This window comes from Dasypus novemcinctus, chromosome 30, assembly GCF_030445035.2.
Source record: "Dasypus novemcinctus isolate mDasNov1 chromosome 30, mDasNov1.1.hap2, whole genome shotgun sequence".
In the NCBI taxonomy this organism is placed as follows: domain Eukaryota; kingdom Metazoa; phylum Chordata; class Mammalia; order Cingulata; family Dasypodidae; genus Dasypus; species Dasypus novemcinctus.
In genome coordinates, this window is record NC_080702.1 from 41,290,617 (window position 1) to 41,318,076 (window position 27,460).

The 27,460-nt window shown below is 42.6% G+C and overlaps 1 pseudogene; it reads right to left on the reverse strand.

Annotated features, from left to right (window-relative positions):
- Nucleotides 1-14,048: 14,048 nt before the first annotated feature.
- LOC101416365 (cyclin-J pseudogene) lies at nt 14,049-25,962 on the reverse strand (annotated as a pseudogene).
- Between the last annotated feature and the right edge of the window lie 1,498 nt (nt 25,963-27,460).

The window sequence follows — 27,460 nt, forward strand, 5'->3', positions numbered from 1 at the left end:
CTTCACCAACACACCTTACCATGGTTGAACATTTGTTACAGATTATGAGATAATATCATCAGACTATTACCACCAAACACACTCCATAGCATATATTTAGCACACTTTTTAGATACTCTCCCATTATCAGCACAATGTGTCTGTGGCATAGTTGCATGAACATTAAATTATTTCTGTTAACCACAGTACATATTTCATACCAATTTTATTTTTCCCATACATTTCCACATTCCTACTTCCCTGCAATAGTGATATACATCTGCTCTTGTTCACGGAAGGACATCCTTGCATCTGTAATATCAAGCACAATTCTCATCCACTGTTTTTTTTTTTCAGTCTCTAGAATATTCTCTAGCTTTCTTTCAATTGAAATTTATATCCCTAAACTACCCTTTCCAGCCTCATTCCCATTTATAATCCAACTGCTACTCACTATAGTGTGGCAACGACAACTCCACCCAAGTACATACTTTTACAGTCAACTTAATTAAAACTTCTACATGCATTAAGAATCTCTACACCTTCTCAGACATCAAGTTATCTCCTAATTTATACTCTAGGTTTTGAATCCTTGTGTTTATTTTGCTTATTTAGTTCATATAAATAATACCATGCAATATTTTAAATTTTGTGCCTGGCTTTCTCCCCCTAACGTAATGTCTTCAAGATTGATTTGTATTAACAAATGTGTCCCAATTCCTTTTTTTTTTTTCTGCAGCGTAACGCATTGAATGTATATACCACATTTTGTTTCTCCACTAACTGGTTGAATGACGTGCTATTCCCATCTTTTGTTCTTTGTGAATAATGGCTCTAAATAGATAAATAAATAACAAAAAATGAATCAATGAATATGGAAATGTGCAAGAAAAAGGACACTCCTCAAAGGAAGAGTATATTTAAGGCCTGCTTTATGATCTTATTGCTAAGACTCTAAGACTCACCAGTATTCAACGTTGGAGGACCAACATATACTTCACTGAGGCTTTCCATGTGCCCTTGAGTTTTACATGGCAGAAGAACTAAGATACACTCCCGTACCTGTACTATAAAGCAAGGCAATACTGAAAGGTGAGGCCCATGGTAGAAAATGCTTTATACTTGCCCCTAGATGATTACATTCTCAAAATGGAGGATGCAATCTTAGAGTAAGAGAAATGGATATTACGAGTGGAATAAGAGTCACCAGGACAGTTTCAGCAGACATCACTAGGTGGCTGAGGAAGTTGTAAGAACAAGCATGTTGCACCAACCCCTCAAAACCATTGAGCATTTTAGAAGATGGGGTAAACCATGAACTGACCTGCATGCCATTAGCAGGAAGTCACATATCCAGGCAGTCATGTTGACAAAGTAGTGCAGTGGGTGATAGATGGGCATGAGGTAGTCATAGGATATCACGCCCAAAGGGAATTAAGTAATTGTCCAAAAAGAATAAAAATACAATTCTGGCTGAGGCAGTTTTTAAAAGTTTTGATTTTTTTCTCTGTCTGGATTTTTGGCAGATTCTTTGGGACAGTGGTGGAGGTGAAATAGGTATCTTTAAAAGACAGATTGGAGAGGAAATATATGGCATGTGGAGGAGGGAGTGCGGCGGCTTGCTCGGTCGGTAGAGGTGGGGTCTGGCTGCGGACGAGGGGTCGGTCCAGCTCTGGACGAGGGGTCGGTCCCGCTTGGGACGAGGGGTCGGTCCCACCTGGGACGAGGGGTCGGTCCGGCAGCAGACGAGGGATCGGTCTCACAAGGGGTTGCGCGGTTCGGCTGACGGGGTCGCCCGGCGAAGCCGGCGACGAAGGGGTCGCCCGGCGAAGCCGGCGACGAAGGGGTCGCCCGGAGAAGCAGGCGACGAACTGGGGACAAGGGAGGCCAGGCCCTTGTCGGGGGCTCTCAGGACTGGAGGGCGCACGGCAGAAGAACTACCGCGGAGACAAGGTAAACACGCAAGTCCACTTTACTGAGGGAGAGGCAACAGTTTTATAGGGGCTGGGGAAGGCTGATTGGTCGAAGCCACGCCCTGTTCTGATTGGTTGCCAGCGAAAGGTCAGTGGGCGGTACTGGACGGGGGAGGGGTGGTGGTTAGGGATTGGCTGTCGCTGTTGCTGGGGGAAGGGGCAGGGTTTAGGGATTGGTGGCTGCTGTTGCTGGGGTGGAGGGCAGACTTGAGTTTCCCGCCCACGCCTGGCTGTTGCTGCTGTCGGGGGAAGGGAAAAGGGTGGGCTGGATTTTTCTGCCCACACCTGGCTGTTGCTGCTGTCGGGGGAGGGGAAAAGGGCGGGCTGGATTTTTCTGCCCACACCTGGCTGTTGCTGCTGTCGGGGGAGGGGAAAAGGGCAGACTGGAATTTTCTGCCCTGCGCCTGCGCAGGGAGAAGGAAGAAGAAGGGTGCCACCCCACAAGGCATCGGGTGGCGCCATCTGGGAGGAGGGGCGGCCGCAGAAGCATGGCTGCCGAGAAGGGGAGACCCGAGGGCACTCTGCGCCCATGCCGAGCTTCCTTCAGGGCTGGCGGTGAGTCCGACCAACCACCCTATTATGGGGGCAGCGGAATTAGGCCTACCGCGGCCGCTCCCCTGCCAGGCCAGCAAACCACACTTCAGCCCGAGGGGTGACCACAGGGAGTTTGAGAGAATTTCCAGGAAGATGAGCAGGTTCTCCATGAAGGTGACCGGGTTCATGGACAGGAACATCCCAAAGAATTGGGACTCCAGTTCTGCATCATCTGAGAGGCTCAGGAGGATAAATTCTAAAACACATATTTGATTTTCTGTTTCCATATAGATGATGAAATTGCTGGAAAATTAACAGATCCATGCAAGTTTAGCTCTAAGCAGTGATAAGGAAATTTTATTAAATTTTATCATTTGTATTGTAAACAAGCTAAAATAATTACTTTTCTGATTTTATATAGATCTAGTGTCCTTTATCTGAACATGCCAGGGAAAACAAATGCTCCTGCTTCCCCTTAAAGAATTTGCTGACTAGACTTCTTATTCCATAATCAAAAACACTTTACCAAGGTAACATTTTCCATTACAATTTCTCTCAGACTTCATTTTAATCAACAAGCATTATGCCCAGTCATTTTGTATACTGTGATAAAAAAGGTGAGACATAATTTATAGGTGACACTATCACAATATTTTACTGTATAAAATGACACCAAATGGTTCACTTGAAAATGATGGAAATGGGAGGTTTTTGAGTCATCTAAGCTACTAATTAAAACTTAATAATAAACAAATAAAAAATAAAAGTATTGCAGTTTCATGCATTGCATGACATGAAATTGTTAAGAAGCCATTTCTTTCTTGTATGATCCATACATTTTGTAATTATTTTATTTTTATTTAAATGTCTTTTTTAAGTCATATAGATCACAAAAAATGTAACACTAAAAAATATGAGGTTCCTAAATACTCCACACCCCACCCCACAACACTCCTGCCACATCAATAACCTCTTTCATTGTGGGAGGAGGGGCACCCGGCTTGCCTCAGTGGCAAACAGTGTGGCAAGAGGTGACACCGCCTCTGCCCACTGGGCCTAGACAAGGTGACCACGCCTGACTAGGCCTTTGCTGCTAACGGCTAGCCGGCACTGCCCTCCCCCTTCCTATCTCCCGCCTAGCCCAGCTCTCACTTCCCCTCCCCCCTCCCTTAAACCTAATCTCTTCGTACGCTGTTTGCCCAGCAACAGCTTACAACCACCTACCAGCTTAGTAACAGTGTCAGCCTATCAAGAGTTAGCACATACTCTACTGGCCAATCACTAGCCCAATGCTAGAACATTGCCTTATATGGAAACAGCATTTGCCCTAGCCAATCAGAACCCGCCACACCACTCCCCGATCCTATAAATCTGCATCCCCTTCTGCAATAGACCAGACTTGTGCCATCAGCCTGTCTCCACGACTCCTTCCTGGGTCGTGCGCCCTCCACACCTTCGGAGCCCCCGAGGGAAGCCTCAGCAGCCGTACGAGGCTTTCTTCCCCACGCCAGGGACCCCTCTCATCCCACAACGGGACCCCACTCGCCCCTTAACAGGGACCCTGCTCGTCCCACAACGGGACCCCACTCGTCCCACAACAGGGACCCCGCTCGTCCCATAACAGGGACCCCATTTTGTCCCTCATTTCATCATTGTGGCACATTCAATGCATTTGGTGAATACATTTTGGAGCACTGCTACACCACATGGATTATAGTTTATATTGTAGTTTACACTCATCACGAGTCCATTCAGTGGGTTATGGCAGGATATATAATGTCCTGCTTCCATCCCTGCAATATCATTCAAGACAACACCTAGTCCTGAAAATGCCACAGTATCACACCTCTTCTTCCCTCTCCCGGCCCACAGCAACTCCCATGGCCACTGTCTCCACACCAATGATAAAATATTTTGCATTGCTAGAGACACAATAGTTCTATAATAGAATTCCTGTAAGTCCATTCTAATCCATCTTTTATTCCTGCATCCTGTGGACAATGGGATATTGAAGTCCACTCACCTCTAAATGGAGATAGGACTTAGATCAAACATGGCTAATGTATGTGATTCTCCTGCTTGCAGATGCAGACACTCTATTTCCCTGGTGTGGTGGTTGATCAAATTCACCTCCATTAGATGACATTGGTATGTCCAAGGAACCAGAGAGTGGTGTTACAACTCTGCTAAGGCTCAGGGCACAGCTGGCAGATGGCCAGTCTAGAGAGTCAAGTCTCCTAATATACACCAACCCCGGCAGCAAGCATAGGATCATTAAAAGTGACAGAATGGGCATTTGTAGAAAGACCACATCAGAGCCCAACTCCATCACACTCAGGAACACAAATTCCAAAGTAGGGCCCACTGGCAAGACACTGAACTCCAGAGCCATCTGCCATGACCGTAAGATCTGTGTTTCTCTGTAGCCCTCAGGAGCACCAGTACATGGGGTTGTATCTACTTTGGCTGCCTTTGGGATCCTGCTGAGACATGCATAAGTGTGACCCCTCTGATGACCTCCCAACACATTTAGAAGTGTCTTAGCCATAAACTTATTTATCTTTACCATTTCCCCCTTTGTTCAAGTTCTTTTTCCGGTTACATCACAAGTTGTTGATTGTTAGTTATCCCTCAGTGCTAGGGAGGCTCATCCCCAGGAGTCATGTCCCATGCTGGGGGGAAGATAATTGTGTTAATCAGGGTTCTCAAGGGAAACAGAATTGACAAGAGGTATCTATCAATAGTATGTGATTATATAAGAGTCTCTTACGCAGTTATGGGGAAGCACAAGTCTAGGTTCCACAAGCAGGCAATGTTAGTTCAATGAAGGTTCTTGACAAGTTCTGGGAGATGTTGGCTATCCAAAGATCAACTTGGAATTTCTCAATGCTGTATTCACTACCCCTTTTAAGGCATTCAGCTGATATGGTTAAGCTTCACTCTTGCTGATGGCAATATCCCTGACTGATGTAATTATAACCAGCGTATCTATGATTTACAACTGCAGTAAAATCAATGGTGTCTAAAGTCCATAAATGCCCTTGAATTACAGTTAGTCCAGTGCTTGCTTAACCACACAACTAGGTAAAATTACCTGGCAGAGTTGACACAGTAGCCTAACCATTACAGTAATGCATTTACATGCTGATTTTGGCTTAGAAATTTGCCACATTTGAACAACATAGAGGTTTCCCAAACGTAAGTCTTAGGCACGCTGCCACTCTAGGCCTATTTGATTTTTCAAGCATACAGGCTCATAAGTATAGTCATCAGTATCAAGGGCTGATCATCAGACCATCCTTCTCCACTGGCCTTTGCCCTTGTACTTGGGGGATTGTTGCCATTCCATTAGGGAATGAGACACTGCTTCCCATGATAGGAACTCAGCACTCCCTCAGTTTTCATGTGTAACTCTACCTACTATGATGATACCAAATGAATAGTTGAACATTTTTTATAACCTATATACATTCCGTGGAAAACTCCCTTCCAACCATATGTTCCCCATCAATAACATCCCCCAGCAGTGCTCCACCCCTGACATAGATGAACCCCTCTGTGATACAAAACTTCTTCAAAAATGAAGCCTAATATATTGCCAAATTCAATTAGTAGGAAAATTAAATATTAATGATAGGTGTAAAGATTAGAAAGAGAATATATACTAATTTAGAAAAACTAAAATAGAGAAAAGAATAACCCAGGGAATTAAACATGAAAAAAAATCGTAAAACTTTGATTTTGATGTTTTCCCTTCCAGCACTGTAAGTGTCAGTGTTGCCCTGTATGTACAGTGGCAAGGCAATCTCTTCCATTCTTCAACAGGGTCTACATATTTTTTTAATATAATTTTTAATTTTTTCTTAAAAAAGCTTTATATCACAGTAAAGTCATATATACAATATATAGGACTCTCATATTCCCAACATCAAACCCTTTTCCACCTTCTCCAGTACTGATCATTTTATATGTTCATGCGATATTTGCTGCAAATGCAAGTCTGCAAAGTCCTGCCCAATAGTATTCTTACACACCCTTCTTATCCCTTCCCTGCACAACTACTTAACTACTTTATAACAAATTTTGCCAATGTGGACATAAGCTCACAAATTTCCTCTCAACCCAATTTCCTGTAAATCTACCATCCAGTCTCTACTTCTCTGAGACAGCTTGAATTGCTTAATACGTATCAGAGAGGTCATGTAGTATTTTTCCTTCAATGTCTGGCTTGAGTCACTCAACATGAAGTCCTCAAGATTCATCCATGTTATCCCACATTTGCACTGTATTCCTTCATCAGCTGAACAGTTTTCAATTATATGTATATACCACATCGTGTTTATCCATTCAGCTGTTAATGGGTATTTGTATTGATTCCAACTTTTGGCAATAGTGAATATTGCTGCTGTGAACATTGATGTGCATGTATCTGTATGTGTCCTTGTTTTCAGTTCTTCTGAGTTTATACCCAGCAGTAGGATTGCTGGGTAATATGGTAAATCTATAGCTAGTTTTTTTAGACAACCTGCCAAACTGTCCTGCCGAATGACTGGATCCCACTGCATTCCCACCAGTAGGGGATGAGTGCTCCCATTCCTCCACATCCTCTCTAACAGTTGTGGTCTTCTGTTTTGGAACAGTCACCAGTCTAATGGGTATAAGATGATATCTCATTGTAGTTTTAAAAATTAAGTAATCATTTAGGACAACTCAAAATCCCAAAAATGCCCCCAAATCACATCTCTTCTACCATCTCCCTGCGCTCAGCAACTACCGTGGCCACTTTCTTCACCTCGATGCTAAAATTTCTTCTATTACTATTCACAATAGTTTTATAGTGGAATATTAGTAAGTCCACTCTAATCCATATCTTATTCCTCCATTCTGTGGACCCTGGGGTGATGATGTCCACTCCACCTCTGGATCAAGAGGGGTTTTAGATTCGACATAGATGATGGATGCAATTCCTCTGTTTGCAGTTGTAAGCACTCGCATTTCCCTCATAGCTAGTAATTTTGAGCATCTTTTCAAGTGATTTTTAGCCATTTCTATTTCTTCTTTGGAGAAACGTCTGTTCAAATCTCTTGCTCATTTTTAAAATGGGTTGTTTGTCCTTTATTTTGGGGATATAGGATTTCTTTATATATGCAGGATATTAGTCTCATCACATATATGGTTACCAAATATTTTCTTCCATTGGGTAGGCTGTGTTTTCTCTTACTGGACAAAATCCTCTGAGGTGCAAAAGGCTTAAATTTGGAGGAATTCCCATTTTTCTATTTTTCTTGTGCTTCTCATGCTTTTGGTGTGAAGTTCATGAAGCCATTCCTATTACAAGGTCCTGCAGATGCTTCCCCACATTGCTTTCCAAGGTCTTTACAGTCTTGGCTCTTATATTTAGCTCTTTCATCCATCTTGAGTAGATATTTGTATAAGATGTGAGTTGGTAATCCTTTCACATTCTTTTATATATGTTCTCCAGACACCATTTGTTGAAGAGACCATTCTCTCCCAGTTGAGAGGGTTTGGTGGCCTTATCAAATATTATATGACTGTATAAATGAGGATCTACATCAAAACTGTCAGTTTGATTCATTGGTCACTGTGTCTATCCTTGTGCCAATACCATTCCATTTCAACTACAGTAGCTTTGTAATATGTCTTGAAGTCAGGTAGTGTGATTCCTCCAATTTCACTTTTCTTTTTCAGTATGCCTTTGGCTATTTGGGGACTCTTTCCTCCCCCCAAAAATTTCATAGTTAGCTTTCTAGTTCATTAAAGAATGTCGTGCTATTTTTATTGGGATTGCATTGAATCTGTAGTTCAGTTTGGGTACCATAGACATCTTAATAATATTTAATTTTCCTATCCATGTACAGAGAATATTCCTCAATTTATTTATTTCTTTGCTTTTCTTGAACAGTGTTGTGCAGTTTTCTCCATATAAGTCTTTTACATCTTTAGTTAAAATTATTCCTACATATTTGATTTTTTAAAATTTACTGTTGTAAATAGTATTTGATTCCTGATTTCCTACTCAGATTGCTCATTATTGGTGTGTAGAAATACTACTGATTTTTTTTACATTCGTCTTGAAACCTGCAACTTTACTGAACACATTTGTAAGTTCTAGAAGCTTTGTGGTAGACTTCTCATGTTTTTCTATGTATAGGATCATATAATCTGCAAATAGTGAAATTTTGACTACTTCCTTTCCAATCTGAATTCCTTTTATATCTGGTTTTTGTCTTACTGTTCGAGCAAGTACTTCTAAGACTATGTTAAATAGAAGGGGTGCTATTGAACATCCTTGTCTTGTTCTTGAGCTTAGAGGGAAAGATTTAGGATTTCTCCATTGTAAAGTATTTCAGCTGTGTGTTTTTCTTAATACTCTTCATCATGTTCAGAAAGTTTCCTTCTATTCCAATCTTTTGTAGTGTTTTTATGAAGAAATCTTGCTGTGTTTTGTCAAATGTTTTTGTGCATCTGTAGAAATTATCATGTGATTTTTCCCTTCAATCTGTTCATATGGTGTATTACATCAATTGATTTTCTTATGTTGAACCTTCCTTGCATACCTGGAATGAATCCCACTTGGTCATGGTGTATAATTTATTTAATGTGTTGTTGAATATGAGTAGCAAGGATTTTGTTGAGGATTTTCTTGCCAAGGTTCTTTAGAGAGATTGGTCTGTCATTTTCCTTTCTTGTGGTGTCTTTGCTTTTCTTTGGCATTAGGCTAATGTTGCCATCAGAGAATGAGTTAGGCAATGTTCCTTCTATTTCAATTTTTTGGAAGAGTTTCAACAAGTTTGGTTTGAGCTCTTTCTGGATTATTTGGTAGAATTCGCCTGTGAAGCCATCTGGCCCAGGGCTCTTCTTAGTTGGGAGGTTTTATGGCCTGATTCTATCTCTTTACTTGTGATTGGTTTGTTAGATCATCAATTTCTACTTTCATCAATGTAGACTGCTTCTGTTTCTAGGAATTTATCCATTTCCTCTATATTTTCCTTCTTATTGGAAGATAGTTTTTCAAATTATCCTCTTATGATTGTCTTTATTTCTGTGGGTTCAGTGGTGATATCTCCTTTCTCATTTCTTATTTTGTGTTTTTGCATCTTGTCTCTTTTTTTCTTTGTTTGTCTATCTAAGGTTTTGTCAATTGTATTGATCTTCTCAAAGAACTTTTTCTTGGTTTTGTTTATTTTTTCAAGTGTTTTCATGTTTTCTATTTCATTTAGATCTGTTCTGATCTTTGATATTTCATTCTTTCTTCTTCCACTGGGGTTACTTTTTTGAAGTTTTTTACTAATTCCTCCAAGTGTTCAGTTAGTTCTTCAATTATGGCTCTTTCTTCTTTTTTGACGTATGAATTTATGGCTGTAAATTTCCCTCTCAGGACTGCTTTTGCTTCATCCATAAATTCGGATATGTTGGTTATCATTTCCATTACCTTAATTGTAGTTATTAATTTCTTTTGAGATTTCCTTACCCACTGTTTTTCTAAGAGTGTTTTTTTTTTTTTTAACTTCCAAATCTTGGTGTAAGATCTAGGTCTCTGATCCTTGCAGGCTTCCAGCTTCATTCCACTGTGGTCAGAATAATTATTTTGCATGATTTCAATGTTTCTGAATTCAATGAGACTTTTTCTGTGACATAACATGTGATTTATCATGGAGAATGATCCATGTGCACTTGAGTAGAATGTATATCCTCCTGTATTTGGGTGTAATTTTCTGTATTTGTCTATTAGGACCAGCTCCTCTACTACATAGTTCAAAGTCTTTGTTTCTTTATTGACTCTCTTTTGAGATGTTCTGTCCAAAGTTAATAGTCATGTGTTAAAATCTCCCACTATAAGTGTAGAGCCATCTATTCCTTCACTTGGTTTTTCCAGTGTTTGCCTTACATATTTGGAGTCATCCTTGTTAGAAGCATAAATGTTTATGATTGTTCTTTTTTCTTGAAAGATTATCCCTTTCACTAAAATGTAGTGTCCATCTTTGTCTTTCACAATTTTTTGCACATAAATATTATTTTGTCTGATATTAATATAGCTATTCCTGCCCTTTTTTGGTTATTTCTTGCTTGTAAGACTGTTTTCCAGCCATCCACTTTCAACCTCCTTGAATCCCTGGGTCTAAGATATGTTTCTTGTAGACAGCATATAGATGAGTCATATTTCTTAAACCAATCTTCCAGCCTGAGTCTCTTGACCAGTGAGTTTAATCCATTGACATTCAGGGTTATTATTTAAAGGTTAGATATAGAATACATAGAAATTTAGAAAAATTAGATAAAGGAAAAATAAATTGGGTATCAAAAAAATGAAAAAGCTTTGTTTTTGCCATTTTCCCTTTCATCACTGCTATAAGTGTTGCTTGAAAAAGAAGAATTTGATAAGATGCCTCACATTTCCTCATCTTAAAACTTATTTCAAATCCATAGTAATCAAAACAGCATGTTACTGGCAGAAGGAGAGACTTATATACCAAGAGAACAGAAATAGAACTCAGAAATCAACCCTCACATTTATGGCCAACTGAATTTTGACAAGGGCACAAAGGCCACTCAATTGGGAATGAAGAGTCTCCTCATCAAATAGTACTGTGAAAATATTGAATCTCTATTTGCAAAAAAGGAGGATGCTTACCTAATTGCCATATACAAAAATCAAAACAGAATGGATCAAAGACTTAAAATAAGAGTTAGAACTATCAAATTCTTAAAAGAAATCATAGGGATAACTCTTAAGGACTTTAGGTAAGGCAATGGCCTTATATTTACACCCAAAACACAAAATAGATAAATGGAACATGGTCAAAATTAAAATTTTCTACCTCAAAAGACTTTTTTTTGCAGTCTGTACTTTAATATTGTTTAATTAGTGGACTTTGTTAAGCCCTTTTTATATTGTGTTAATTGTTCACAATACGCATTGAATGATGATCAAGTAATCTCTAAAAACAAAAATCAACAAAACCACCTTAAATACTAATTAATAAGTGAAACAAAATGCATAAAAACTCCCTCTCACCACCAAAAAGCTAGCAATTGTGAGCTGTATTTATATTGAACCCTAATACTTTAAAAGAGTTCTGATTCTCCAATCATCCCATCCTAACCTGGGTATGCTGCAGTGTAAACCAATATTTTATTCTAGCAGCCGCCCTCCCCCACCCCACCCACAAAAATCAATTCTGGGAAAGTATTATTAATAATCTTTATAAAAGGCATATTCTATAACAAGAATGGCATTTAATCAAATATTGAAAGCATCATACAAGACATTAAATTACCCTAGATCCTGGCTCTTGTTTCAAGTTGAGATCTCAATCCCAGTGACTTACATTCATGGTATTATTGCGGTAGTTAAAATATTGAAAATGGACTCCAGAATGCTAGTAGATTCTCTTTTGAACCTAATTACCAAAGTCCAATTAGCAGCCTTCTCTAAAAAAGAAAGTGACGGCACTTTCAGAACACAATTTTCTGCTAGAAAACTGCCATGGCTAAGTGTTTCTCTTATCTGAGTGTTTAATAAACCCACATCGTACTGTAACTACTTTAAATATGAGCATTATCTTCCTCTTAAGGACAGGATTATTTTGCTAAGAATGCATGCTGACAGAAGCCACCCGCCCACACACTCATCCACTGGAGCCGTCCAGGTCCTTCTGTTACTGCGTGGAGCTCCTGCCCTTACTACCAAAAGCCAGTGGCTTCAATGCTGAGACTCCCGCTGCATACCCACGTCTTTATAGGTCTGTCTTCAATGCATATTATGGCAATCACATACCTGCCATGTAGATTCCCTTCTATTCAAGTGCTACCTTAAACACACACACACAAACAAAAAGAAACACCTTAATAACTTTTAAACCAGAAAGCTTCCCTTCATCAAATCTCCTTTCTGCTGTAGATAAGTGCACAATGTATGCAGTTTATTGCAATAATTTTCTTTAAGTTTTAAAATATATTCCCCAAAACTCATTACCCCAAATTTGTACTTGCTGTAATGACTATTATTGCTGTTTTCACTCATTACCAGTTTAGTGAAATATCCCAGGGCATTTCTGGGGCCAATTCAATGAAAGTGGTTACTAAAATTTAGTAGTCAGTACCTCTGCCTGCTTAGACTGACTAGCTGGATTCAAATGTTGCTCATAATGCCTGTCCTCCACATAATAGAACAAAGTGCTGCTTCAGCATAACCTGAGAACTACCCTGGCTACACTACAAAATAAACCTACAGAACTTCATTCTAGTATCAGCATTTTTCAGTATGCCTTCCCTTGATAAACTTTTTTTTAAGAGTAATATCAAATCTTGGTATAGATTATTGATTGCACTGAGAAATGCAACACTTATATATGTATTATGAATCATAGAAACCACCATTTCATTTATTCAGTGCTACAGAGTCCTCATTTGAAAACTTATCCTAGTAGGAGGAGTGTTTTAGCCTACTGTTATATAGATAGTTTAGTTCATACCAGAACATTCCCAGAGCATGTTGAATTACAGTTAAGTGTTTCTAAGTAGTAAAAATTCCTTGAGTTAAGTGTGTTTTAATTTAAAGATTTAAGGCTCATCACCTAGGGAAAAATCAAATATCATGACCATGATTTTTTTTAACTTTTATTATCTTTTTTTAATACATAGATGACACAAAATATTACATTAAAAGATGTAAGAGTTTCCCATATACCACACTACCTCCCCGCTCCTCCCACATCAACATCCTCTTTCATCAGTATGGCACATTCATAGCATTTGTTGAATACATTTTGTAGCATTGCTACACAGTGTGGATTATAAATTGCATTGCAGTTTATACTCTCTCCCAGTCTGTTCAGTGGATTCATGAGCAATCCAATCTTCATTGTTGTTTTTTTACACCCTTCATTTTAATACATAAATCCAGAGATCTATGCTATTTGTGATAGGAAACTATACAAAATCATCCAAATTTTTTTTTTACTGCTCAGATTGATATAGCAATTCATGAGTTTAAACTTAGTCAAAATTCATCTGCAGATCAAAAATAAACTCAAAATAGTAGAATAAAAAAAGATCTCTTCAAGATGTAAGACTGTAACTTTCCTTCCTAAAAGACTATAGGTAAGAATTAGTCTTTGATACATAAACCAACATTAGGCCAGAACCCACCATAGGTCAAATATCAGTGTGGCAGTATGTCCAAGTTTTCTGTTGTGCTGAATATTTTTGAATAATTTGGACCATCAATCAGGGTTTGAAAATTTTAAGCATACTAGGATTTGTGACAATATAGGATTTGACATACACACTACTAAAGTGTGTGATTACTTCTCCCAGGTTCTTTGTAAATGAATAGGGATGTTCAGTCTTCCTGGATCTGGTTTCTGAAGTGTTGATGTCATTTGACTCCCTTTTCTTTGGAAGAGAAGTTTAAATAAAGCTTGCTTCACAGCTTCAAGACATGAAACAGTTTGGGTCAGGTATTACCATCGCCTTTCAAAACATGGAATAATGTAAGGAAAATGTTTACTTTTCTGATAACACTGATTATAAGAATCCTCAAACAGGGCGTAAAATATTTCGTATTGTGATCGACACCACAGCATGAGTCAGCACATGCCCAAGGCCTTGAAGGAAGCAAGAAGGACACATCTGTAATGTGTAAGATGAGGTGTGTGTGGTAGATACAATCTGCTGACAACTTGGTTGTTCCAATGCAGGATGGTGATACTGAAGAGAGGTCTGATGTGCCTGATGAGGATACTGGGATTGTTGAAAGTGAACTGTCCATGAGGTTGCAGAGGCTGTCTAGAACACACTTACTTGTGTCCTGTCTGTGCCCTCTGTTTGTTTGCTTCCATCACATCATTATCATGAGCAATCAATAGCCGTTCAATGCAGTGCACTAAGAAATCCCAGGAGTAAGCAGCAAGATGATGCAGTATTTTCAGCCATGTTGGGCAAAGATGAAGTATAATTCTTGAAGAAGCCACACATGCAGCTGTAATCAGCATACTTGGTCATGTAGAGTTTAGTTTTTTTCAAACACATCATTGGCCAGCCATCATGAAGATGTTTCATGTACTGATTCAGAGAGAGAATACTCAATGAAAGGGGCAGCTGTTGGAAGGCAGAGGTTCCACTGAAAGATTTCTAAAAATAATAGCTCCATATTCAGCAATTTTTTTTGTTAATACTAGATTCATATGTCAATTAAACCAGGCTATTGAGCTTTTTCAGCTTAGGAAAACTATCTTCTTTTTCTTTGAATTTACTGCTAGAAGTAGACAGGAAACCATAGTTAAATGCACCTGCTGGACAGAGATGTTATAATGATCCATAAACAGGGCCAGCAAATAGCACCATGTCAGGCAGAAGGGCAGAGCATGAAAGGATTACTCACAATGGCAATCAAGTCATCAAAATACCATCTTAGACTTAGTCGAGGGGGCTGGCCTTTGTAGGAGGGCAACTTCAGCTCCTTGTACTAGAGTGCTAGGTGAATATAAACAGCCAGCTGTCCTCACTACCACTGACCTGCAGCCTCAAAAGACTTTATCCAGAAAGCAAAATATTTACTGGGAGAATATAATTGGAAATCACAATTCTGATAAAGATTCTCTTTTATTAGGAACACCTTTAACTTAATAATAAAAAGACAAACAACCCATTTAAAATATGGGCAAAATATTTGAACAGACATCTCTCCAAGATGTCAAATGGCCAGAAATAACATGAACAGATGCTCAACATCATTAGCCATCAAAGAAATGCAATTAAAGTCCAAAAAGATAATCTTTCACACCCATTAGAATGTCTGTGTAAAAAAACTCACACACACACAACAGATATAAGTGTTGGAAAGGATGCAGAGAAATAGGAACACCCATTCATTGCCACTGGCATTGTAAAATTGTGCAGCCTATGCGGAAGTGTTGGTGGTTCCTCAGAAAGCTAAGTACAGAATTACCATATGACCTGCCAATCCCACTATTAGGTATATAGCAAAAATAATTGAAAGCACGGCCTCAAAATGATATTTGCACACAGATATTCACAGCAGCATTATTCACAATTCCAAAAGAAGAAAATATTGCCATACATCCCCAGAGGGCCAGAATTACCCATGGTTGAGAACCAGTAGCTGAAATACTAAGAAGTGGAAGCATCTTTACAGATTTCCCAACAATATCCTAGCCCTTACTATGTTTATAACTTTAGGCGATTACTTAACCCTGGGGAACCTACCCATGTTGCAAATGTAGAATTGATTCACAATAGTACTGCTCTTATAGAATGGACTTGAGGAAGAATTCCATGGACAATCCCTGTAAAAGTGCTAAACTCAGGTAAGACCGCATAAAGAGATCAAAATATATTTCACTTAATTAAAAATATTATTTAAATAAAGGACTATAATGGCACTTCTTGACTTACGTTACAGCAGGACATTCCTAATTAATTGAACAAAATTGTGATTGAGGCAAGAGGTATGTCCTGTTTTTCCTTTCATATGCTAGGAAAACATTTCTCCATTTTGTTTCAAAAGGGGAAAGAACATCCTGGAGAGAATGTCATGGGCTGTGACTTAACCCCAAGTCAAGGCTTCCGTGATTCAAGGGACTAATGGAGATGGCATCATCAGTCACAGACATGGTAAAATCTTTCATTTGAAAGATGGCAAAGGTGCTAGAAGATTAGTCCTACATGTGGAAGTAGAATTCATGAGGAGGAGCAGTGATGAAAGCTGGATTCCCCTGGTACAAACATAAAGGAGTGTATCTTAGTTCTGCTGATTCACAAACCACACTTTTAAGTACAGCAGCTTAAGTACAGCAGTGTACATCAGCTTCAGTGAAGGTGTTCAATCACACCCATGCTGAACCCCTTCATCTACAGTCTGAGGAATAAAGACATAAATGGGGTTCTGAAAAGTTCCATTGGATGGAAAATATACAGTGATCATTATTGCTTGGGTTGAGCAAGTGCCTGTGAATGCAGGACTCAAGGACATGTCCAGAGATTGTAATTCTCATATCAGAATATGGAGTTAAAAACTGTCTCTTCCTATTCATTTCAGAGTTTCAGTATGTTGGATTTCAAGCCCCTACATTTATTAAGCTTTCTATTTCTCTTGACATGCAGGTTCTTCATGAACATGTGTCCTTCAATCAAGTTTCCAACTCTTTCTTTCATATTCCTCCCATCTAAGTGGATGTGCAAAAAGGTTACCTATATTGCACTTAGAATTTTATCCTATTTTAGATCTTCTTTCCAACTTCATTTATCATAGTAACAAAAGTTAATAAAGGAATGTAAATATATTTTGCTTTCAATGAATAAGTAATTACCTTAAAACCATTGATATCAACAGCTTTCATGTCCTCATTTTTTATCTTTTATTTTTTTAATTTATTTTTTCAAGAAGCTTTAGATTTCATATATGTTATATCAAATATATAGGGGATTCCCATATACTTCACCTCCTATCCCTCTCACAAATTTCCCCATTAACAGGATCTCTCATTACTGTGGTACACTTGTCAAAATTGATGAATACATATTGAAGCATTGTGACTAATAGTGGTCTATAGTTTATACTATGGTTTGCACTTTGCATCACACAATTTTATAGGTTTTGTCAAAATGTATAATATCCTTTATCCATAATTGCAACATCACACAGAACAATTCCAATATCCAAATAATGACCCATGTTGCACCTATTTTTCCCAATTCCACCCCTCGGAACCTCTGATGTCAAATGCCTTTAAATTAATGTTATATATTCTTCCATTACTAGAATAATAAGTCTACTTTAGTCCATAGTTGCATTCCCACCTTATGTTTGTTCATTCCTCAATCTAGAGGAATTTGAGATGGTGATGCCCACTCTGCTTCTGGTTGATTGGGGGCTTACGTTCCAGGGGATAGATACATGAACTCTCTTCCTTGCAGTTGTAGATGCTCTTTTTTGGTGATGGACCTTGTCTATAATCATCATTTTGTTAGTTGTCCTGGGTAAGTCTGACGAATTGGATGGTAATTGTTGGCTGCAACTCTGCTCAGATTCAGGGCTCAATAGATACATGAACAGCTGAAAGATTTAAGTCTCTGGGACACATATTTCATGAGTATAGTGTTATTCATAGTTTCAAATAAATAGACCTACAACCATGTGTAGGAAAATTATAAATGAGACCAACTCCTATACACTGCAGGGATAGGTTACCATACATTCCAGTGTAAGGCCTACTCACAGTGCTCAATTCCTGGGATTGTCTGCCCTGCCTAGCATTTCTAGATGTCTCTTAAACCCCCAGCATCCCTCCAATGCAGCTTTTTATTTATAATAACTCATTATTTTAAAGAATTCATTTGTGATTATTCGGAAGCATTAATATACTTATTTTCCCCTAATCTACTTCCACAATGTTGTGATAAACAAATCTTAATAACTCATTTAATAAAGAGAAAGTCAAATCTCCTTTATTTATAATTATTTTAAAAATTATCTTGTTCAGTTATTCTTTAGTAAAACGTGGATGTTACATTTTCAATTTACATCGGGGAAATTTCATTAATAGCAGAAATCTGATTTTTGTTAGTGGGGCAAAATTCTGCAAACCTACAATCTAGGCTTTACAATGTTTGCCAGTTTTCTGTGCTGTTTTAAGCAATGACCATAAATTAAAGCTTGAAACAGCATAAACATTAACTTTCAGTTCTTGTGGTCAAATTTTCTAAGTGGTTCAAATTGGTCTACTATCAATGTGCAGTGTGTTGGAAGAGATGTAATTTGTTGTGGAGGCACTGAAGAAATACCTGTATTGTTCTGCATTTTCTGGATTCTAAAGAATACCTTAGTCCACAGTCCATTTCCATTTCCTAAGCCAGTAAATGACAGTCAAGTCTTTCTCAAATCACATCTCTGTGACACATACTTTCTTCCATTCCCCCTGTTCATTTAAAATATATTGTGATTAATTGCTTAATATTTCTTTTTGTGAAATTTCCTGTACAGCATTTTGTAGGATTACTACAGGTTAATGTGAGTTGAGGAAGACAGTTTTTCTCAAACAATATTACATACATTTTATTCTATTACAGATCTAAATGTTTTATGTAATGGAATTAAAGCAACAAACTGCCATAGAATTTATAGTATTACATATCATAAAACATGCTTTATTGGGCTCATGTTTTATGCAATTTTAAAAAGAAAGCCTTCTTTTTAAGAATCTTATCTTCCACTACTAAAATGTGCATTACTTTTTTCAAATGTTTATCATTGCTATTTATTTTTACTTTTGTTTCTAAACTTTCAGTACTTGTTCATTTTCATTGAATGCTTAATTACATGTCTGTCACATACATGCTAATTTTTACTGTATATTTACTTCTGGAAAAAGCAAATAACTGAAGATTGTTTTTATTTGCTTGAAAAAAAATAAAATAAAATACATTGTGATAATATTGGACCCATCCTGAAAATCCAGGAACATCTCCTTACCTTAAGTTCACTTGATTGGCACATTTAATTCCATCTGCTGTCTTTATTTTCATGTGCCATTTAATTTAATTTATTCCAAGGTTACAGGGTTTAGGATGTATACATTTTGGAAGCCCTTATTCTACTACAATGTCATGTGCCTCAATTTTGTTTAAAGAGATTTAAGGTGAAGTCTTAGGTGGAGCATATGTAGAAACATGTACTTTCCTTATTAAAAATTGTTCAAGGTGAGGAGCTTCTGAGTCCTACAAGTGGGTTTCCCACTGGGCCTGGTTCCTTCACAGTCATTTTCTGTCCATACATACCTGATTCGAGACAGGAACCAAGCAGGCCTGCATTGAAGGTTGAAGTTGAGCAAAGTTCAGAAATCTTTGTAGAGTGGTCCCTAGGCACCACTAACAACACATTCCAAAGCTATTTTGTAATAAAATATGGTGATAGTTCTAAAATAGAAACTTCTCAAATAGGAATTTCTACAGACTATATTGGAGGATGTCTTTAAGTTGTACACCTTCAGGGTGATGATGAGGTCAGCATAAAAGATTGTGAAGAAACAAATATCTCAAAAGAAAGTTTTAGAGAATAAAGTATATATCTTCCAATTGCAATTGGTGCAGGAAGAAAGAAAATTGTCATACCTCAAGCAATAAGTTTGCAAAAGATGCCAAAGAATGTTCTTAAGATAGTGTAGGTTCCTTAGCTTAAAACTTCTGAAGTGCATGAAAAATGACATCAGAGAAATGGAAGGCAATCATTGGGGAGGTTTTCCCTTTGCCATATCTAAGTTAATTTTTTAAAAATATATATTTTTATTTTTAAAGATACCTAGATTACATAAATATTACTTTAAAAATACAGGGATTCCCATATGCCCTGCCCCCATACCTCCAACATATTCCAACATGAACATCTCTCATCAGTGTCATACATTGATTGCAATTGATAAATGAATTTTGGGGCATAGCCACTGAACAAGGATTATAGTTTAGATTGTAGTATACACTTTCTCCCAACAATTCCGTATGTATGGAAAGATATATAATGGCCTAATCTGTTGATGAAATGCCATTCAGGATGATTCCCAACTCCTGAAAATGCTCCTGCTTGCCCATTTCCTTGCTCTCAGAGCCTCCCTTGGTCACTGTATCAATGTTGCAATTTATTCCATCACTAGAATCACTATAAGTCTGTACTAGAATACCAGAAAGTCCACTTTCATCCATAGTTCATTCCACAATCCTTAGGTTTTGGGGAAGACGATGTCCATCCCACCTCTAATGGAGAGGGGCTCCAATCCCATAGAGCTGGTTAATAAGACTCTCTTGCTTGCAGTTGTTGGCTTTCTATTCTCCTTGATATGGTGGTTGTCCATCCTTACCTCCTTGTTAGTATTCTTGGGTGTGTCCAATGAACTGGAGAGCAGGTTTTGCATCTCCACTGAGGTTCAGAACACAGCTGGCACATGGACAGCCCAAAGACCCAAGTCCCCTTGATGTACACCCACCAAACCCAGCAACAACCATAGTTTCAAATAGAAGGGAAAGATGAGCCATGTGTAGGGAAGCCATAACTGAACCTAATTCTGTCACACTCAGACTCAGGAGCACAAACTCCAAAGTAGATTCTACTGGCAAGGCAACAAACTCTGGAGCTACCTTCCCTGGCCATAGGACAAGAGTGACTCCAAAGCACTCAGGAGCCTCATTACTTGGGGTAGTGTCCACTTTGGCACTCTATGAGGTTTGCTGAGGTCTGAATAAGTGTTACTCTGCGATGTCCTCCTGATTCATTTTGAACTTTCTTAGCCATGTAAACTCACCTGTCTTTACTTCCATGCACTTTTATTTGAGGTCTTTTTCCAGTTGCCCTGCAAGTTGGGGTTTGGTAGGAATCCCTCAGTGACAAGAATGCTAATCCCTGGGAGTCACATACCAAACCGGAGGAAGTCAATGCATTTATATGCTGCGTTTGAATTAGAGGCCACATTTAAGCAACAAGGAAGCCCTCAGGAGGTAACTATTGGGCACTCTAAACCAACAGACTAAGTTTCAATTTCAAGAGAAAAGGCTCATTAGTATATGCGGTCACCCCTCGGGCTGAAGTGTGGTTTGCTGGCCTGGCGAGGGGAACGGCCACGGTAGGCCTAATTCCGCTGCCCCCATAATAGGTTGGTTGGTCGGGCCCACCGCCACCCCCGAAGGAAGCTCGGCATGGGCACAGAGTGCCCTCGGGTCTCCCCTTCTCGCCAGCCATGCTTCCGCAGCCGTCCCTCCTCCCAGATAGCGCCACCCGATGCCTTATGGGGCGGCACCCTTCTTCTTCTTTCTTCCTGCGCAGGCGCAGGGCAGAAAATTCCAGTCTGCCCTTTTCCCCTCCCCCGACAGCAGCAACAGCCAGGCGTGGGCGGAAAAATCCAGTCCGCCCTTTTCCCTTCCCCCGACAGCAGCAAAAGCCAGGCGTGGGCGGGAAACTCAAGTCTGCCCTCCACCCCAGCAACAGCAGCCACCAATCACTAAACCCTGCCCCTTCCCCCAGCAACAGCGACAGCCAATCCCTAACCACCACCCCTCCCCTGTCCAGTACCGCCCACTAACCTTTTGCCAGCAACCAATCAGAACAGGGCATGGCTTCGACCAATCAGCCTTCCCCAGCCCCTATAAAACTGTTGCCTCTCCCTCAATAAAGTGGACTTGCGTGTTTACCTTGTCTCCGCGGTAGTTCTTCTGCCGTGCGCCCTCCAGTCCTGACAGCCCCCGACAAGGGCCTGGCCTCCCTTGTCCCCAGTTCGTCGCCTGCTTCTCCGGGTGACCCCTTCGTCGCCTGCTTCTCCGGGCGACCCCTTCGTCGCTGGCTTCGCCGGGCGACCCCGTCAGCCGAACCGCGCAACCCCTTGTGAGACCGATCCCTCGTCTGCTGCCGGACCGACACCTTGTCCCAAGTGGGACCGACCCCTCGTCCCAGGTGGGACCAACCCCTCGCCCAGAGCTGGGCCGACCCCTCGTCTGCAGCCAGACCCCACCTCTACCGACCGAGCAAACCGTCGCAGTTGGTGCCCAACGTGGGGCAAGGCAAATCCACCACAGCCTCACTCCATAACCTGGCGGCCCCCCCCCCTCCTCTCTTCTCACCTTGGGACTTCTCTCGTGCAACATTGCTGCCACCTGAGCCTTGGCTACCTCATATGATCTGCAATGGTCTGGGAGAATCGCTGGATGGCTTTCTCCTTCCATGTCGGGGGCTTATACCGACCCGCTATGATTAAGAGGAGCCTTGGATTTCTCGGGAGCACGTCCTTGCACGTCTGAAGTAACCCTAACATAGCCCTACACTCTCCTCTCTTCTCACCCCTATCTTTTCGCTCTGCATTGCTGCTCCTGAACCTTGGTGACCTCATATGATCCACGGCGGTCTGGGAGAATCGCTGGATGGCTTTCTCCTTCCATGTCGGGGGCTTATACCGACCTGCTATGATTAAGAGGCGCCAATAAAACTCTCAGGAGTGCGTGCCTGAGCACCTCCACCCCTGCCTTCACCTCTGCCTCCTCCCCTCCATGCTTGCTCCCCTTTGCCTTGCTCGACTGCTCATCGTTCTGCCCTCCCCTCTTCAGGGCCTTCTCTTGGCCCGCGACCACTGTCAGAGTCCCATCGGCTCCGACCCCTCGTCTCACCGCGCACCTCGGCTCCCATCGCCGTGCTCTCAAGGTAAGGGCACCTTTTCTTATCGGCTCCAAAAGGCCACTAGCAATGGGTAACATCCTATCTGCTAAGCAAGCCCCACAAGTTCGGGCCCTCGCCGGTCTCCTAGACACTCACCGGTGTAAGATCTCTTTGAAACAGCTCCAAGTATATTGGGACCTTCTTCTCCCCTTTAATCCGTGGCTTACCACGTGTCAGCTTTGGGACCCAGACACCTATACTCGCCTTATAGATAGGGTCACTTCTGCTTTGGAGCAGGAAGGTAAAAGATTCCCTCCTGGCTTATTACCGTCACTTTTTACCATCCGTTCCCGCCTTCAAGGCGCCCCTACCATCGACTCCCCCTGGCCGAGCCACCGCCGCCGCCGTGATTGTCAGGACGGCGACTTTAACAGGGACCCTGATTGGAATTCTGATACCGACTCCGATTCCGACTCTGAGTCGCTTGTTGAGCGCCTTAATAACGCGCTCGAAAATTGTCCCCCTAAACAGTGTAATCTAGCAGTGCCGAGTGCCGGTGAAGATGGCGAACTTCCGCCTTCCTCCTTGCTCGAAAAGGGGAGGCACTCTCAAGATGGCGGACTTCCGCCTTCTGCCTTGCTCGTAAAGGGGAGGTCCCTTTGCCCCTCCCTCCCCCCGACGACTTCCTGCCTGGGTGGGCCGGAAGGTCCCTCCCCGCCATTTTGTAGCACCGCTGGGGACGGCCCGCAGCCATTTTGTAACACCGCATGGGCAATGGCTCCTCTCGCGCCCTCTGCGCCAGCGGCCCCCCCAGCTCCGCCTCCCCCTGGCAGCCCCCTCCATCAGATCTGTGGCAAGCTGCCGCATGCGCGGCCCCCTCTAGCCTATTTTTGGACCCGTATTCCTCCCCCATCGGGGCACCTCCACCTAACTCCCTGCCGCCTCCTATCACCTGCTTTCCCCTTAACGTAACTCCCACCCCTCAGTGCCCCTTTCCATGGTACCCACATGATGCGGAAAGTGTTAAACAGCTCTGCAAGGCCGTTAATGAGGACGGGTTAGGCAGCCCTTATGCTCAGCATTTGTTAGAGGAGATGTCCACCCTTCTGTGCATCCCCCTTGATTGGCTCCAACTGGCCCGTGCCATCCTCACGCCTGGCCAGTTTATAAATTGGCATGCCCATTTTCATGCCGAGGCTGAAAAGCAGGTTGCGGCCAATGTCACAAGGGGTGTTAATCACCCACCAGAAGCCTTCACCGGCACCGGTCAGTTTAGCCAGGCTGCGGCCTACTACCGTGCTCCGGCTGGCTTCTGGCTTCAGATTGGCGAGGTCACCCTATGGGCCTTTCACGCCTGCACTGCCAGTAGTGCTGACAAGTTCACTAAGCTCACACAGACCAAGGATGAGGACTTTTCTACCTATATTTCCAGAGTCTTCCGGGCGTGTGAGCGCAGGGTCCACAATGAACAGGCTCAGCGCGCCCTCGCCCGTGAAATTATCCTTGAAGGGGCCAGCCCCATTTGTCGACAGGCGATCGCTCCTGTGAGAGAAAAGTCGATAGACGATTGGGTAATTGCCTGTAAAGGCCTTGACCAACAGGCTGCTTCTTTCGCCAAGGCTGTCACGACAGCCATGGCACTTAACTCCTCTTGTTTCAGATGTGGCGAGCCAGGACATTTCGCCCGTGAATGCCCGGCAGTATCTGCACCGCCAGGCCCTCCTGTTCCTCCCCCCCCACCGCCCCGACGGGGCCCTTCTACCCCCTGCCCCCGCTGCAGCCAGGGGTACCATTGGGCTCGCGACTGCCGTGTGCAGCCTCCCCTGCAGCGTCAACAGCCATCTTTAAACTGCAGGAAGGGCAGGCCTCAGCCCCACCCCAAAGAGGCTCCCCGTCCCAACCTTCCAAAGCCCTGATGTGGACAGTCCCCATCACGTCCACCAGGCCTACCATGAGGTTTAAGATTCACCACCGCTGGTATTCTGGGACCCTCGACTCGGGTGCAGAGGTCTCTTGTTTCCCTGCTCATTTCGCCGCCCAGTGGTCTGTTCAAGAAGGCCCTTCCGTCCAAGGGGCCACTGGCTCCTCTACTTTCCTTCGCGCCAGTCACCCTATTGCCTGGGAGGACAGTGAGGGACATGTGGGCACATTCCAGCCCCTCTTCCTTAGCACCCTTGATACTATACTTTGGGGGCGAGATGTCCTGGAGGAGTGCGGTGTTCAGTTAACCACTCAGCCCCCCCAATAGTTTGCGCCACTGCTCAATTAACACCTCCCCCACCCACTCCTCTGTGGTGGGATACAGAGGAGCCTATTTGGGTGGAGCAGTGGCCCTTGCCATCCCACAAACTCCAATCTCTTCGTAAGTTGGTTCGAGAGCAGCTTGAAGCTGGACATATAGAACCGTCCACAAGTCCCTAAAATTCGCCCGTTTTTATCATTAAAAAGAAGGCCACTGGCAAATACCGCCTCCTACATGATTTGAGGGAGATTAATAAGCATATCCTCCCCATGGGAACTCCCCAACCAGGACTCCCTCACCCAGCGGCCATTCCTAAACACTTTTTTGTGGCCACTCTAGATATTAAGGACTGCTTTTTTTCCATTCCGCTTCACCAAAAGGATCGCCCACGCTTTACCTTTACCATTCCTGTCCCCAACCACCGAGGGGCAGTCGATAGGTATCAGTGGAAAGTCCTTCCACAAGGCATGCACAATAGCCTGGCCATCTGCCAGCTGTATGTGAGCGCGGCAGTCGCCCCCTTGCGAGATCTGGGCTACCTCATTCACTATATGGATGATGTCCTGGTCGCATGTGAGACCCATGAGAAGCTGCAGTATGTCCTCTCTCAACTTCGGCATAATCTGTCCGCCATTGGCTTAACAATCCAGAATGACAAGGTCAAATTTGAACCCCCCTTAACCTTCCTGGGGTTCCATATCTCCCAGCATGTAACCCCAATGGCTGTGCGACTAAATGTGCCAGACTGAGTCACCCTCACAGAGCTCCAGCAGCTCTGTGGGAATATCAATTGGGTCCGTCCCGCTCTGTCTGTTACCACGGCACAGCTCCAGCCATTATTTGCTCTCTTACAAACCAGTCATAAACCCCCCTCTGTCGTGTCCGCAAAGATAGCCATCACACCCGAAGCTCAAGCCGCCATTGCCGCTGTAGATAAGGCCCTTAATAACTGCTGCCTCCAGCGGTTCGATCCCCAGAGGCCTCTCCAGGCGTTGGTCCTCCCCACCAAGGGAACCCCCACCGGAGTTCTTTGGCAGGACGGGCCCCTCCTCTGGCTCCATCCTTCTAAAAGCAAGATGCAAAAGATCTGCCCCGCAGTAAGACTATGGATCGCTCTCGCAGCCGATTTAGTGCAGCTGTCCGTCCATACGTTTGAAACTCAGCCTGCTGTAATTGTTTGGCTGTTTAATGTGAAAGAAACCACCTCCCTCATTAGGGATAATGAGCAAATGCAGGTGCTGTGTGAGGGATTTGCAGGCGATTTCGATTGCCATTTCCCTAGTCACCGCCTACTCCAAGGCGTGTCCCAACTCCCCTTCCGAAGTCCTTTTTTCCCCTTCCCATCTTCCTCCCCCTTTCCGAGGTCCATCACTATTTTCACGGATGCGTCTAGAACTAAGTACTCCATGCATGGTCGTGTACCTGGACAGAGTCGCAGAGCCGAAAGTCTTTACACATTTTAACCTACACTCCGTCCAGACGGGAGAGCTTTTGGCTATTGTAGAAGCGTTTCGCTCCTTCCCCTATGAACCTGTTAACATCTTTACAGATAGCCTCTATTCTCTGCAAGTCTGCAGGGTCTTGGCATTAGCTACATTCTTCCCGACCTCCTCTCCTATTGATGAGGCACTGGATGCCCTTAAGACCCTTCTTGAAAAACGCATGGCACCCTGGTATATTGCTCATATCCGGAGCCACTCCGGGTTGCCTGGCCCCCTAGTGGCAGGCAACGACACCGCGGATCAGACAGTCTCTGCCCTTGCCCTTGATACGGTCGGAGATGCTATCAATCAGGCTAAGTCCTTACATTCGAGGTTTCACTTTTCTGCCGCCTCACTCCACCACCTTTTGCCTGAGTTGCCAATTGAGACTTGTAAGCACCTAGTGCAGACATGCAAAACCTGTGCCCCCTTCCTGCCTCTGGGGCCTCTGCAACCACAGGGGGTGAATCCCCGTGGCCTTAGGCCTAATTCCAGGTGGCAGATGGATGTCACGCATGTCCCGTCCTTTGGACGCCTTAAGTTCTTGCACGTTATAATTGACACCTTCTCCCACATGTGCTATGCAGTCCCCTTGCCTGGGGAGACTGCTAAGCACTGCATTAAGGCCCTTCGGCAAGGGATTCTCTTCATGGGGGTCCCCTGGGACCTAAAGACGGATAACGGCCCTGCTTATTGCAGTGAATCCTTTGCGAGGTTCCTTCAGCTCTACCAAATCGCCCACCATTTTGGTATCCCATATAACCCACAAGGACAGGCCATTGTGGAGAGCTCCCATCGCCGTCTGAAACAACAAATTGAAAAACAGAGGGAAATCCTCCCTCACGCTCCTCCCGGAGACATCATCACCACTGTCCTAATCCATCTAAATCTCTTGACCTTTGATAAGGATGGTCTCTCGGCAGTCCATAGGCATTGGGGCCCCTCGTATTGCCCCACACAGGCCCCCCTGGTCCTTTGGAAGGACCCTCAAACAGATCAGTGGCGTGGCCCGTGCCCCCTTCTTACCCAGGGCCAAGGTTTCGCTTGTGTCTTCCCGCAGGATGCCGCTCAGCCAATC